This window comes from Syzygium oleosum, unplaced genomic scaffold (assembly GCF_021117445.2).
Source record: "Syzygium oleosum isolate NSW1041296 unplaced genomic scaffold, Sole_v2.1 Sole_v2.28, whole genome shotgun sequence".
Classification (NCBI taxonomy): Eukaryota; Viridiplantae; Streptophyta; class Magnoliopsida; order Myrtales; family Myrtaceae; genus Syzygium; species Syzygium oleosum.
In genome coordinates, this window is record NW_026607512.1 from 3819801 (window position 1) to 3833033 (window position 13233).

General features: G+C 37.9%; 1 pseudogene; it reads right to left on the minus strand.

Moving 5' to 3' along the window:
- Positions 1–2904: 2904 nt before the first annotated feature.
- LOC130135147 (uncharacterized) lies at positions 2905–12572 on the minus strand (annotated as a pseudogene).
- Positions 12573–13233: the final 661 nt, after the last annotated feature.

Consider the following 13233-nt stretch of genomic DNA (forward strand, 5'->3'; position numbering starts at 1 on the left):
CTGATGACGACCCTATAGACATGGCATAATTTTCTTTGTCAACCATATGTGTCTCGCTCATGGACTATGCTTGTGGTCCGATGTCCTCCATCAGGTTTGATTGTGCCTATTTTATTTGTTAACCAGGTTATGCATGGAAAAATTATTTTTTTGTTGATGACATTATCTAAGTCAACATATATACTTTACTTTTATGCAATCTTTGATCACTATATAATGATAGAAACAACTCAACTGCGTTGACCACGTGAACATGACTGTCTAGCATGTAACATTTTTTACACTTCAATGAATTAAATATATCTAATCAATTTTGTTTTTGAAAGGAACATATAATTATCTTCTAAATATTTCAAGATACTGACGAATGCAAACTCTAAATTCGCATGAGTCGACTTGCCAAAAGATAGTCTGACATAACCCATGAAATAAGATTAACGATAAACATGAGGTGGGCAAATTAATTTTAGCGCATGTTAATTTACTGATCATAAGGGTTAATGAGGATGGAAATGAAATAGATTTCAAATTAATTTCGAAAGATAAAGTAAACTGATATGCAATCACATGGCAAGAGATTTCTTTGCTTTTAAGCAATGAATTTCCTTTTTTTTTAGAACAACTATACAAATTTATAGAGATTAAGGCAAATCATATTCCATACTCTGTAAATAGATATTTCATATGTTCTTTGCATTTGGATTTTACCTCACAGTTTGATAAATATATATGATACATTTAATTTATCCCTTGAATGAACCAATGATGAAAATAATCGTATAAATCCACCGAAAATGATCATCTTAAACGTTTATTTATGAAGTGAAACGGTTCAATGCCTGATGGTTTTTGTGCAAATTGTAGAATTCTTTATTTGATGGTTAAATATAGAGTCACACTTCGAGAATGGAAAATGGATATAGGAAGGAGTCAAATTCCCCATTTCGATTAAAGGTTTAGGAATAATAGAAGAAAAGGAATGCTAGTACCTAATTCTGAAAAATCATTTAACAAGTCTAAGGCCAGAAAGAAAAGTAAACACAAAAAACAATAGAAAAGAACCCATCTACGAACTTTAAAGCCCAAAAGAAATTTAAATAAAAAGGAAGAAAAGAAATTGGACAAAGGCCCACGAATACATCGACTTACTACAATCGTCAAGACCCATTTGGTTTAGTGTCGATATATTGTTTCTAGGGTTTGGTTTTGTTTTCATCAAAAAGAATTTCATGAAATGATTTTTTGAGCTTTCATGTGTTTGGTTAACTGAAAATACAATAATCATAGTCAAGGAAAACAACCATACTTAAAATTGGGGAAAATGATTTCTCTATCCTAAAAAGAAGAAATCGTTTTTCCAAGCTACTTTTCTTTCTGTTTGGATGTTTACTATAGTGTCATAGTGTCACTCTTTGACTATAATTTTGGAAAGGGGAATTATTTTCACACAAAGTTTTATAAGTATTGAGAGATTAAGTTTGTTAATTATTTGCATATTTATTTTTCAGACATCCTTTTTTAGGTTGCTTTATTCAGCTAATAGAAAATTTAAATTTATAATTCATATATCAGTAATATTTAGATAAGAGTAGTATATCATCTTGGTATCTCATATTAATAACACAATATAATTATTACGCAGAGAATGACTTTTGAAAGTAAGATCTAAGCATCAAAAAGTTTTGTTGTCTCACTTTCAAGTACATCATCAATCAATTGAAATCAACCATTTAAAAAAAATATCCTTCAATCGGAAGTTTCTTGCGAATTAAATACAATCTGACTTACGAAATCAGCAATAACTTATAGCTATTTAGAATTACAGCATAACCTATTGGTAGGCACTGAAGTGAAAATATCTAATGCGTGTCAAAACACTTTTTCATAGATTAGCTTTACTTTCATGTCAATGCATCTACAATTTTTGGCAAGTTTATACATTTTATATTTTGGGACTTATTCTAGGAGTAATTCAAAATCCGTTGAGGACATAAGACTCATTGGTCTATTCATTTTTCTCAAATGTCTAAAAAACCTGTTTTAAAGTGTGAAACTCATAATCTTGTGGCATGAAAACTGGGGCCATATTCATCGGCCAACTTCAAATTTTGAAGCTTTGAAAACATTGATTTGATGTTTGTTAGACATGATTCCACGGATAATCATGATGAAGGTTGTTGTTAACACCTAAATTTTAGCTAACTATTTAGTAATTAATTGCATAGAAAATTAGGGATCACATTTTAAACCCTAAACAAAAATATCAAAATCGCATAGCATATAGTTTAGAATCATATAATTTAATTACATTTGGCATTGGATTGGCGGTGGCAAATAAGTTCGAATTAGTCGCGCATACCTAACTTGCACGTCAAGCGACACTCGGCTAGGCAATAGGAAAAGGGGGCCTAAAATTACAAGGCATGACTGGCTCAATTGAATTTAACTTGATCATAATTCAGCCCATTAAAGTTTAATCACAAGTTAGCCTTAGGTTATTAAAGCTCATTACAGTGGAAAATGGGCTTAATTTAAGCCCGCAATAGCAAGGTAAACTTAGGTTACACTATAAATACATGTTATACCCCTTAATCAAAGGGGAGGAGGCCACACAATTCAATACACGGCCACAACAGTAAGAGAGAAGAAAGAAAGAAAGTCGTTCTTTCCCTTTGAACGACTCGGGTCACTGCCTTGTCTCTTTGATTGAACTCCACGCCTTTTGCATCACCACGATTCTGATCCCCTGGCGGTTCTTCAAGGGTTCTCAATAGCCAACAAGCATCTCGAAGTGAATTCCGGCAGATTTCCGGGTGAGTCCAGTTGAGTGCCGAGAAGTTCCCAGCCGAGGAAGAAATATGGCAGGGCCCTCGAAGATTGAAGATGGTGATCCAACGGTGACGTTCATGAGTGTAGTTTCACAGAGGAAGAGTTCTTCACAGAGGCTTCGTTCAAGAGGAGGTCTCCACGTTCTGGACGAAGGGAGACGGCCAAAAGAGCTCTCCTTCTCTGTAATGTTCATCACGTACAGAAAGAAGAGAGTTTGACTTTGAAAAGAGAGGGGCTGTCTTGCTTCTTGCGAGACTTCACGTGCAAAACAGGGATTGCACCAGAGAAAAAGAAAAGGAAAGGACCTCCCACTGCACGTTCTGAAAAGTCAGAGTTCTTCGAAGACCTCCCTGGTCATCATCTCGTCTCTGCACTCTCGGTGGTCTGCTGCTCCTTGACTTCCCTGCATCAGCCGCGTCAGCAACGTCCGGATTTCTTTCCAAGACGGTCTTTACACCTTTGCCGAACGGAAGCGCTCTTGCCTGCACCATCGAGTCATCGACGTCACAACACTTTGCTGCAGAGTCACCGAATACACAGCAGCGACTGGCGAGTTCCTCGAGCACCTCGGCGAGACCCATCCATCTGTTTATCTTCTGCAGGTTTCTCGGTGAACTCCAGGAGGTTACCAGCTCATACCAACGTCTCCAACAGTGACAATTCAGCCTCAGCGAGTCTCCCGCCGTTGGTCCCGCCACCACCGCGTGCTCCACCGCGCCCGTCGCCGGACGCCACCGTGAGCCGCCGCGCCGACGCCTCGTCGCCCGTCGTCCGAGTCCGATCCCAATCCGCAAACTCGATCCCGAGTCGATTTGAATTTGGGAATTATCTGCAAATTAGGTAATTCAACATTATCCGATATTTTCAGAATATTTAATTTCCTAATATGGGTGTTTGAATATTTCGTGAATATCATGTGGATATTTAGATATCTTAGGATAATGTTCGATATATCCGCAATATTTTTAAATATTCAAAATTAGGAAAACTTCCTAATTTAGCAACGTATCTGGACGACTATCCGACCTTATCCCTAAGGTTCGATACGCGGCGATACGGAAAATTATTATCCTATCCATAACCACTTGGGTACGATAATGATTTTTATCCGCTTTCCAAATTTGAATAATCGACTTTCCGTCGATATCTATAACCCTATAGATATGACCGATAGTTTGATTTTTGTGCCTAATCCGAGTTTGAAACAAATATGGCGGATCCCGTGGACGTTTTGAATGTGGTTGCTATCCTTGTTTATTTAATTGCTTTCCTTTTTCAAATAAACAGAAAATTCAAAAAAATATTAATTAGATTTGAATTAGAGTTTTTGCATGTCTAGGAATCCTAAATATATCTAGAAGATAGAGTAGTTATTTAATTTAAATTAAGACTTGAGATGATTTATTTCCTAGTTTAAATTAAGTAATATTCTAATCTTAATAGATTATTCAGGTTATTTTATTATTTCGAATTTCCATGAAAATCCCAAAAAAGAAGAATGAATTGTTTTAGGATAGATTAGGATAGATTGTATTCTTAATTTAAGCAATTCATTATTTCGAATTTTAACAAAAATCCTAAAAAGAAATCATGCTAGGGTAGATTAAGTCATCATAGTTTGCATGTTAATTTAGGCATTTCTATTATTCCGAATTTAAATTGAGAAAATACCAAAAATAATCATTCGTCCTGTCATTAGAAATAGGTCACGTCGTCGCATGACATATAGTTTGCATGCTAGGTTGCATTAATCGCATGTCATTTTCGCATGTCATTGCATATAGGCTAGATTTCATTTAAATAAGTGAAAATCCAAAAAAAGAAATTGAGTGAATTGCTTCTTAATTAGAAATCATATTAGGGTGTCAATGTGATTTTCTAGCTAACAATGCAGATGCTTACGTTGCTTCCAAGTAAGTAATTCTTCCAAACTTGCAATTTATTTAATGCTTTCTGGGTGTTAAATTGGTAGTTTGCGCACTCGCATGAACACCTCACATGTTAGTAACTAAGTTGAAATGGATCCAAACTGCCTGCCAAAACATTTTTGAAAAGAAAAGGTACCGAAAGGGCGTTAGATAAGATCTAGCGTAATCAAGTCCCCGGGCTTAGAATCTCTGGTTCGTAGGAATAAAACATATCTCCCTATGTTTTATTTAGGTTTCTAATCAACCTACCATAAATTGATTAGTGGCGACTCCGAGCATAAAAACTTTTGCATGTTAAAAACTTAAACTCTAAGTTGCGAATTGGTAGGGCTTGGGAGGGCCCGAGTTAAGATTAGTCTTAATAATCCATTAGCCCGAAAAATGAGGAATTTTTTTTAGGGTCGCGACAAGTGGTTCTTGAACATTTCTTCAATATTCAATATAATCTATAAACTTTTTTTTGCCACATCAATTTTTTTGGTCATTCTAGTCCATAAAACTTCTAAAATCGGCTCTATGTAGTCCTTCTATTAGGTATTTGACTGCGTCACATTCATCCTTTTGACATGGACTGTCATGTGAGCATTTAATGGAACAAATAACGATGTGAACTATCAGGTCAATTTCCGAAGTCGGAAAATCTTCTTTTTCTTTCTTTGTTTTATATATATGTGTGTGTCTTAGCGACAAAAAAAATCAGCCAAGACCAGGTTAAATTATGTTGCTCTCTCCAGGTGTTTTGATATAGTTTGGCAGCTCTGGCTACCCAAATTATCTAGTAATCAAGTTCTCCTTTTTATATTTTGAGAAAAAGAGTTAAGGAGGACAACTTTTACTACAAAGACAAAGTCTTATGTCGGTGTGGGGTCGATTGTATAGATCATGTCATGCCGTAGCGCTTTCTTGTTTTTCAAATCTTCTGGAAGCTCGAGATATTCTACACCTTTCTTCATAGTCTCCTTCCACAACCTTCCCTGTTTCTTTTTGTGGCTATGCGGCCCTTTAAATCACCTTTTACAATGGTATGTCGGCTTTCCCACCAAAATGTGGAATGCTACTTTCTGTACTTCAACAAGCACTTAGGATCTCATCTTGGATTAGGATGCATGAAATTTTTTCTCATTTATGCTGTAGAGTACTAACCACCTACTTCAGTGTTAGGGCTAGTGCTATCACCTAGAGGGAGTGAATAGGTGATTTTACAAATTAAATGATTTAAACATGCGGAATGAATATAGTCGAGGTCAACAACTCTTATGATTAATATCAAATGAATGCATATGACAAACTTATATATAAATTATCGTCAAATGATTGCGTCTGATAACTAAGACGTTGTTCTGACGAACTTGTTTAATAGATATGTATGTAGTGTAATATCAGCAACAATAAATAAAAGTTTAGGGATAGAGAATACTACACACAGATCTTTATAGTGGTTCGGCTTTATCAAGCCTACGTCCACTCTCCACGCTGACAACCTGTTGGATATGTTTCACTATGAAATCACCAGAAGAATATAAGAGTAGTGTTTCTCAGATGATGGACTACACTATCACGTACACTCTTCACTCAAGTAATTTTCTTTCTATAAACACAACGTGGAAAACAGTAATCTCAAGTGTGTAAGATTGAAGCTCTATTCAGACTTTGGAATTCTTGATTCTGGTTCTTATATCTTGTACGACGTTTACACTCATTTTATACTCCTTTACTTCCAATCTATCCGTTGGACAGTCTTTAGAGAATTGATCTCCAAATCAACCCGTTGGAGATTCTTCCCAAAATAGGATGCATAGCCGTTAGAAGAAGAATCATTATCTCCGAGTAATTTGATCGCCCATACAATAAAATCAAGGTTTCTATAAGTGTAATTCTTCGTATTTGAGGAACGATCTTGTGATTACCAATTTGGATATTTTACAATATCAATTTAATTATCCTGCATAAACTTGCCAAAAATAATACTCATTGAGTCTGACGAGTAATTTTGAGTCTGATGACAAAGTCTTTTCATCGACTAAGTTTGATGACTCAATATTTACTTGCATCAAATAACTTAAGTGTAATTCTGGTCAGTAATAGATTGTTTTGTTATTCCTCAAAACTCATTAGGGATTTTGCTCAACATTCTCCCCATTTTTTATGATGACAAAACTATCTATATGTGATGTAAACAAAATATAGTCTATTCAGATGATATAACTTTCGAAGCATATAAAACATTGTTAAGCTCTGAAATATAGCAGCTCATATTCTACCAACAGTTCATATTATGCCGCTCCCACACTTCATATTCACATTCATTTTTTATAATACTTCTCCCCCTTTTTGACATCAGCAGAAAGGATAAACATCATAATCAATAAAAATGCAATAAGAGATCAGTATTCAAAGTTGATAGACAAAGTTCACATCATAACCAAAAGTCAAACAACCATTGTCTAATCATAAGGCAATATTCAAAGTTCACACCAAGTCAAACACATAACAAAAATCAATATTGAAATTTGAAACAGATAGATCAGGAATGATAAGATAGGAAGAGATGTAATCAATTTTGCGGATTTTCTAGAGGGGCTGAGGGTCTTGCGGGTTCAAATGAAGAAGTTCCAAATGGTGCAGATAGGAAAGGCACTTGGACAAGATGGAAACTAGAAATTTGGTTTAACTGTTGCTCAATATGTGATGAGAGCTGATGAATTTGGCCTGCAATGTTAATTCCTGCAATTTGTACATCAGTTCTAACTTGAGCCTTCAAATAGTTGAATCTAGCGGCCATCATGTCCTTGATCTCCTGAATTCCTTCTTTGAGTTCATTGCGAAGTTCCCGAACTTCATTCTGAACTGCAGCTTGTCTCCATCTTAGATCGGTAATGGCTGCATGGTCTGACATGGATGAGGAGATATTGTATCCAGAAGGAGTATGATATGAATATGTGCAGAAGATGATCGTTCTACGAAGATCTCTGAGTTACGAATTGTTGACCTCGACCCCCAATCGAACCTGTGATTGGTAATCTCGGTATGAACGCGACCTGTTGACGAACCTGTGTCAACCAATCCACGCTATAACGCCACGAACAAGAGAATTCGCGATCTTGCTCGATAAGTTGAATTTCGATCGCCACAAGGAAGCCTTGATAAGATCTAGTCCTCAAGAGAACTCAAGAAGAAAACTTCTCTATATAAAATTTTACCTCTTCCTCTTAGAAATCTATAAGAAACCTTATATAGAGTGCTAACCCTAATCCTAACTCTACTAGGATTAAAATTACAAAAATAACCTTAATTACTAAAAATTCGTCCAAAAATGGAAAAAGGCCTAAAAGTTCATCTAAACGACTTCAAATCGCTAAAAAACGTCATCAATCACTACTAAAGTAGTGTGTATTGATCAACGGCCCGTTTCCAAGCGTCCATCCAAATTTGAGCCAATTCGGAGTTCGTCAATTCTAAGCTCCTTCAAAATTCGCTGGACCAAGAGTAATCATGTTGCGCCAAGGAGCTTCAGAATCTTCAAGTCTCGAATCCAAATTGTCTCCATTCCAAATATCTTGAACCATGATGCCAACAACTTGTTTGAATTCCTTCACTCTCGCTCGAGTGATCGGGCCTAGCGGATAGAACAATGGGTCCCTAGCACCTCCTCCTCGATAGGGTTCGATGTCCACATCATTCCCTCCCCCGTGCAAAGGATTTGCCCTCAAATCAGCGTCTGCATAAAAAAGAGTCAAATCAAAAACATTGAAAGTGGCACTAATACCATACTCACCTGGAAGGTCAAGCTTGTAAGCATTATCGTTGACTCTCTCCAACACCATAAATGGTCCATCCCCTCGCGGTAGCAATTTAGAGTGTCGCTGTTTGGGGAAACACTCTGTGGGCATATGAACCCAAACCCAATCGCCGGGCTCAAACACTACTTTCTTGCGTCCTTTGTTGGCTTGCTTTGCATACTGCTCTGTCTTAAGCTCAATATTCAGCCGCGTCTTCTCATACAAAGTCTTCACAAATTCAGCTTTCTTAGCACCATCTAAATCCACACACTCAGCAACAGGCAAAGGGGTTAAATCTAACAGAGTTAAGGGATTAAAATCATAGTAGCAGAATGCACGCTCCTATTATAAGCAAACTCAACATGCGGTAAACAATCTTCCTAAGACATAATGTTCTTTTTAATGATAGCATGCAACAATGTCCCTAAAGTCCTGTTAACTACTTCAGTTTGACTATCAGTTTGTGGATGACAAGTAGTAGAGAATAAAAGTTGTGTACCTAACTTCTTCCACAATGTCTTCCAAAAGTAGCTCAGAAATTTAGTATCTCGATCAGAAACAATGGACCTAGGCATGCCATGCAAACGTACAACCTCACGAAAGAACAATTCAGCAACATTCGATGCATCATCAGATTTATGACAAGGTATAAAATGAGCCATCTTAGAAAATCGATCAACAACCACAAAAATAGAATCCTTGCCATGCTTAGACCTAGGCAATCCTAACACAAAATCCATAGAAATATCAACCCAAGAATGCGTCGGGATAGGCAAAGGTGTATACAAACCATGTGGTTTAATTGTAGACTTAGCCTACTTACATGCGATACATCTCTCGCAAACTCGTGTGACATCTCGTTTCATGTGTGGCCAAAAAAAATGTTCATGTAACACTTCATAAGTCTTATTGATTCCAAAATGCCCCATTAAACCACCACTATGTGCCTCTCGCACTAACAACTCGCGCAAAGAGCATCTAGGCAAACACAACTTATTTTCACGAAAGAAATATCCATCGTGCCTATAAAACTTTTCAAACGCAGCATGCTCACAAGCTTCAAATACTCTTCCAAAATCATCATCGTCAGCGTATAAACCTTTGATATGCTCAAAACCTAGACACTTTGCTCCTAGAGTAGTTAGAATTGCGTACCTTCAAGAAAGTGCATCGGCTACCACATTTTCCTTATCTTTTTTGTACTTGATTACATATGGAAAAGTCTCAATGAACTCCATCCATTTGGCATGTCTTTTGTTCAACTTTTGCTGCCCCCTCAAGTACTTTAAGGTTTCGTGGTCGGTGTAGATCACAAACTCCTTTGGCCACAAGTAATGTTGCCAAGTCTCCAAAGCTCGCACCAAAGCATACATCTCCTTATCGTAAGTCGGATAATTCAATGTCGCTCCGCTTAACTTCTCACTGAAATACGCTATGAGACGTCCTCCTTGCATCAACACAACTCCAATTCTTGTACCGGAAGCATCGCATTCTATCTCAAAAGTAGTACTGAAATTCGATAAAGATAACAAAGGAGCATTAGTCAACTTATCCTTTAACAAATTGAATGCTCTCTCTTGCTCTTCTCCCCATGTGAAACCCATGTGCTTCTTGATAACCTCGGTTAAAGGTGCGGCGATGGTGCTGAAATCTTTTACAAATCTATGATAGAAACTGGCTAAACCATGAAAGCTGCGCACCTCTCCTACTGTCTTAGGTGTCGGCCATTCACGGATTGCTTTTACCTTTTCTTCATCAACCTATATTCCATCAGCACCAACAACAAAACCTAGAAATACTAATTTGTCAGTTACAAAACAACATTTCTTTAGGTTAGCATATAATTGCTCAGCCCTTAAAACCTGCAAAACTGCTCGCACATGCTCAATATGGTCATCAAGGCTTCGACTATATATCAGGATATCATCAAAATAGACAACTACAAATCGACCAATAAAAGCACGCAGAACATGATTCATAAGTCGCATGAAAGTACTAGGTGCATTAGTTAAACCGAATGGCATGACTAACCACTCATATAACCCGTACTTGGTCTTAAATGCAGTTTTCCATTCATCCCCCTATTTCATCCTAATTTGATAATAACCACTTTTCAGATCAATTTTAGTAAATATGCAAGCTCCATGCAATTCATGCAACATGTCATCTAGCCTAGGAATAGGATGTCGATACTTTACCGTTATGTTATTGATTGCTCGACAATCAACACACATTCACCAAGACCCATCTTTCTTTGGCACCAACAAAATAGGAACAACACATGGGCTAAGAGACTCTCTCACATATCCTTGCTTTAGTAATTCGCTAACTTGCTGCTGAAGTTCCTTTGTCTCTTCAGGATTGCTTCGATATGCGGGTCGGTTAGGCAATAGTGCACCAGGAATCAAATTGATTTGATGCTCTATGCCTCGAATCGGTGGTAAACCTCCAGGAAGCTCATCAGGAAAGACATCTTCAAATTCCTGTAACAAAGACACGACAGAACTTGGCAAATTTGGGTCAAGTTCGTTAGTAGTAAACAGTGCGTCCTTGTACAAAAGTACAAGTATCGGTCGGTCCAAAATCAAAGCTCTCCTCACTTCGCTCGATTTTGCATAGAAATTCTTTTCTCTCTTTTCTTTTCTCTCTCCTTTCTCTCGATTTTTACCACTCTACTCTTATCTTCCTCTCATTTTACTTGCGTCTCAGAGTTTCCACGCAGGCCCTTAGTTTTATCACTTTTTCTCTCTCTCTCAGCCTCACGTTGTAGTTTCAATTGATTTTCATACACCTCACTAGGTGTCATTGGCACCAATGTATATGTCTTCTGATTCATCACCAATGAATATCGGTTAGTATACCCGTCATGATGTACCTTTCAATCATACTGCCATGGCCTACCAAGTAAAAGATGCCCTGCTTGCATAGGTATAACATCACACATCACCTCATCCTTATATCGTCCTATCTCAAATGGAACTCGGACTTGCTTTGATACTTTCACTTCACCACTATCATTCAACCACTGTAATCTATATGGTCTTGGATGCTTTGCAGTCTTCAATCCCAACTTCTCCACCATGGTACAACTTGCTACATTTGTACAACTACCTCCATCAACAATCAAGCTACAAATCTTACCATTCACCAAGCATCTTGCATGGAACAAGTTATCGCGTTGCTGGTGATGCTCCTTCTCTTTGACTTGAACACTAAGAGAACGCCTAACCACCATCAATTCACCCTTTGCTGGCATCTCAACATCACTATAATCCTCCAATGGTGGCATGTCATCATCCTCTTCCTCCCTCTCACTTTCTGATTCAACATCATTATGTCCAGCCATGATTATCACCATCCTATTAGGGCACTGATTTGCCATATGACCCCTGCCCAAATACTTGAAACATTTAATATCACGAGTTTTAGTGTTAGGGTTTTCAGTTTTACCTGACACCGGATTCGAACCAACTTTGTCATCCTTCTCTTTTTCCTTTAAAGTTTCAGCCTTGGGATTGTTTCCCTTCCAATTCGGCTTCTCATCTCTCTTCCAATGGGGTTTCAAATTCGAGCTTGAACCTCCACCACTCTTGTAATTTCGGTCCAACTTCAATTGCCTCTCAACTTTGATGGCCTTGTCCACCAATTCCTTCAACTCAACATAATGTTGCAGCTCTACCACCCTTGCTATATCTCGGCTCAAACCACACAAAAATCGTGACATTGTGGCCTCACGGTCTTCCACCACATTAGCACGGATCATAGCAATCTCCATCTCTTTATGGTGTTCTTCTACACTCCTATTGCCTTGTGTGAGATTTTGCAGCTTATGGAACAAGTCTTTGTGGTAATGACTAGGTATAAAGCGCCTCCTCATCACTGATTTCATCTCATCCCACGTTTCTATTGGTCTTTCACCATTGCGTCTCCTGCTAGTCCCAAGTTGATCCCACCAAATTATAGCATAATCAGTGAATTCAACAGTTGCAATTTTTACCTTTTTGAGCTCCGAATATCGCTGGCAATCAAATACCATCTACATCCGTTTCTCCCATTCTAGCTACGCATCAGGATCATTCTTTCCTTGGAAAAATGGAATTTTCATCTTGATATTGCCAAGCTCATCATCTTTTCGATGTCTAAATCCTCGACGTCTGTTTCTCCTCTCAAACCTGCCATCTGGATCATCTTCTGTATCGGACACATATGCATCATCAAATTGCCGCTGCGATCTAGGTTGTGCCCTAGGCTCCTCTTGCTAATTTTGTGGCCTTCCTCGTGGTGGCTCTCGGTCATCTTCAAGTATCGTCTCACGTCTTGCAACTCGGTTGCTAAGTGCTTCAATTTGTAAACTCAATTGCTGGATGCCTGCTAGAATCGCATCATCCTTGGATGAGTGCGATCCTCCCTTTGATTCACACTTCCCTGGCCTGAGCCTGACATTTTTTTTAAACCTGCAAGAAAATGTTAGAGACAAAAGAAATCTCACTAGTCACACCCTCACGTTTTCCGTTCAAAGCGTTTGTCACTCCTCTCATGTTTAACTCAATTTCGGCTTTTTCTTCCCTCAATTAAACTCACACACTCTTGCCTTTTACCTCTCGTTTCCTTCTAGCAAGCTCTTTTTTTTAGACTTGAATCCAGTCTCACAAGCTCCTCACAACAATCGATAAACCACCAAGCAAGATTAAATTCAG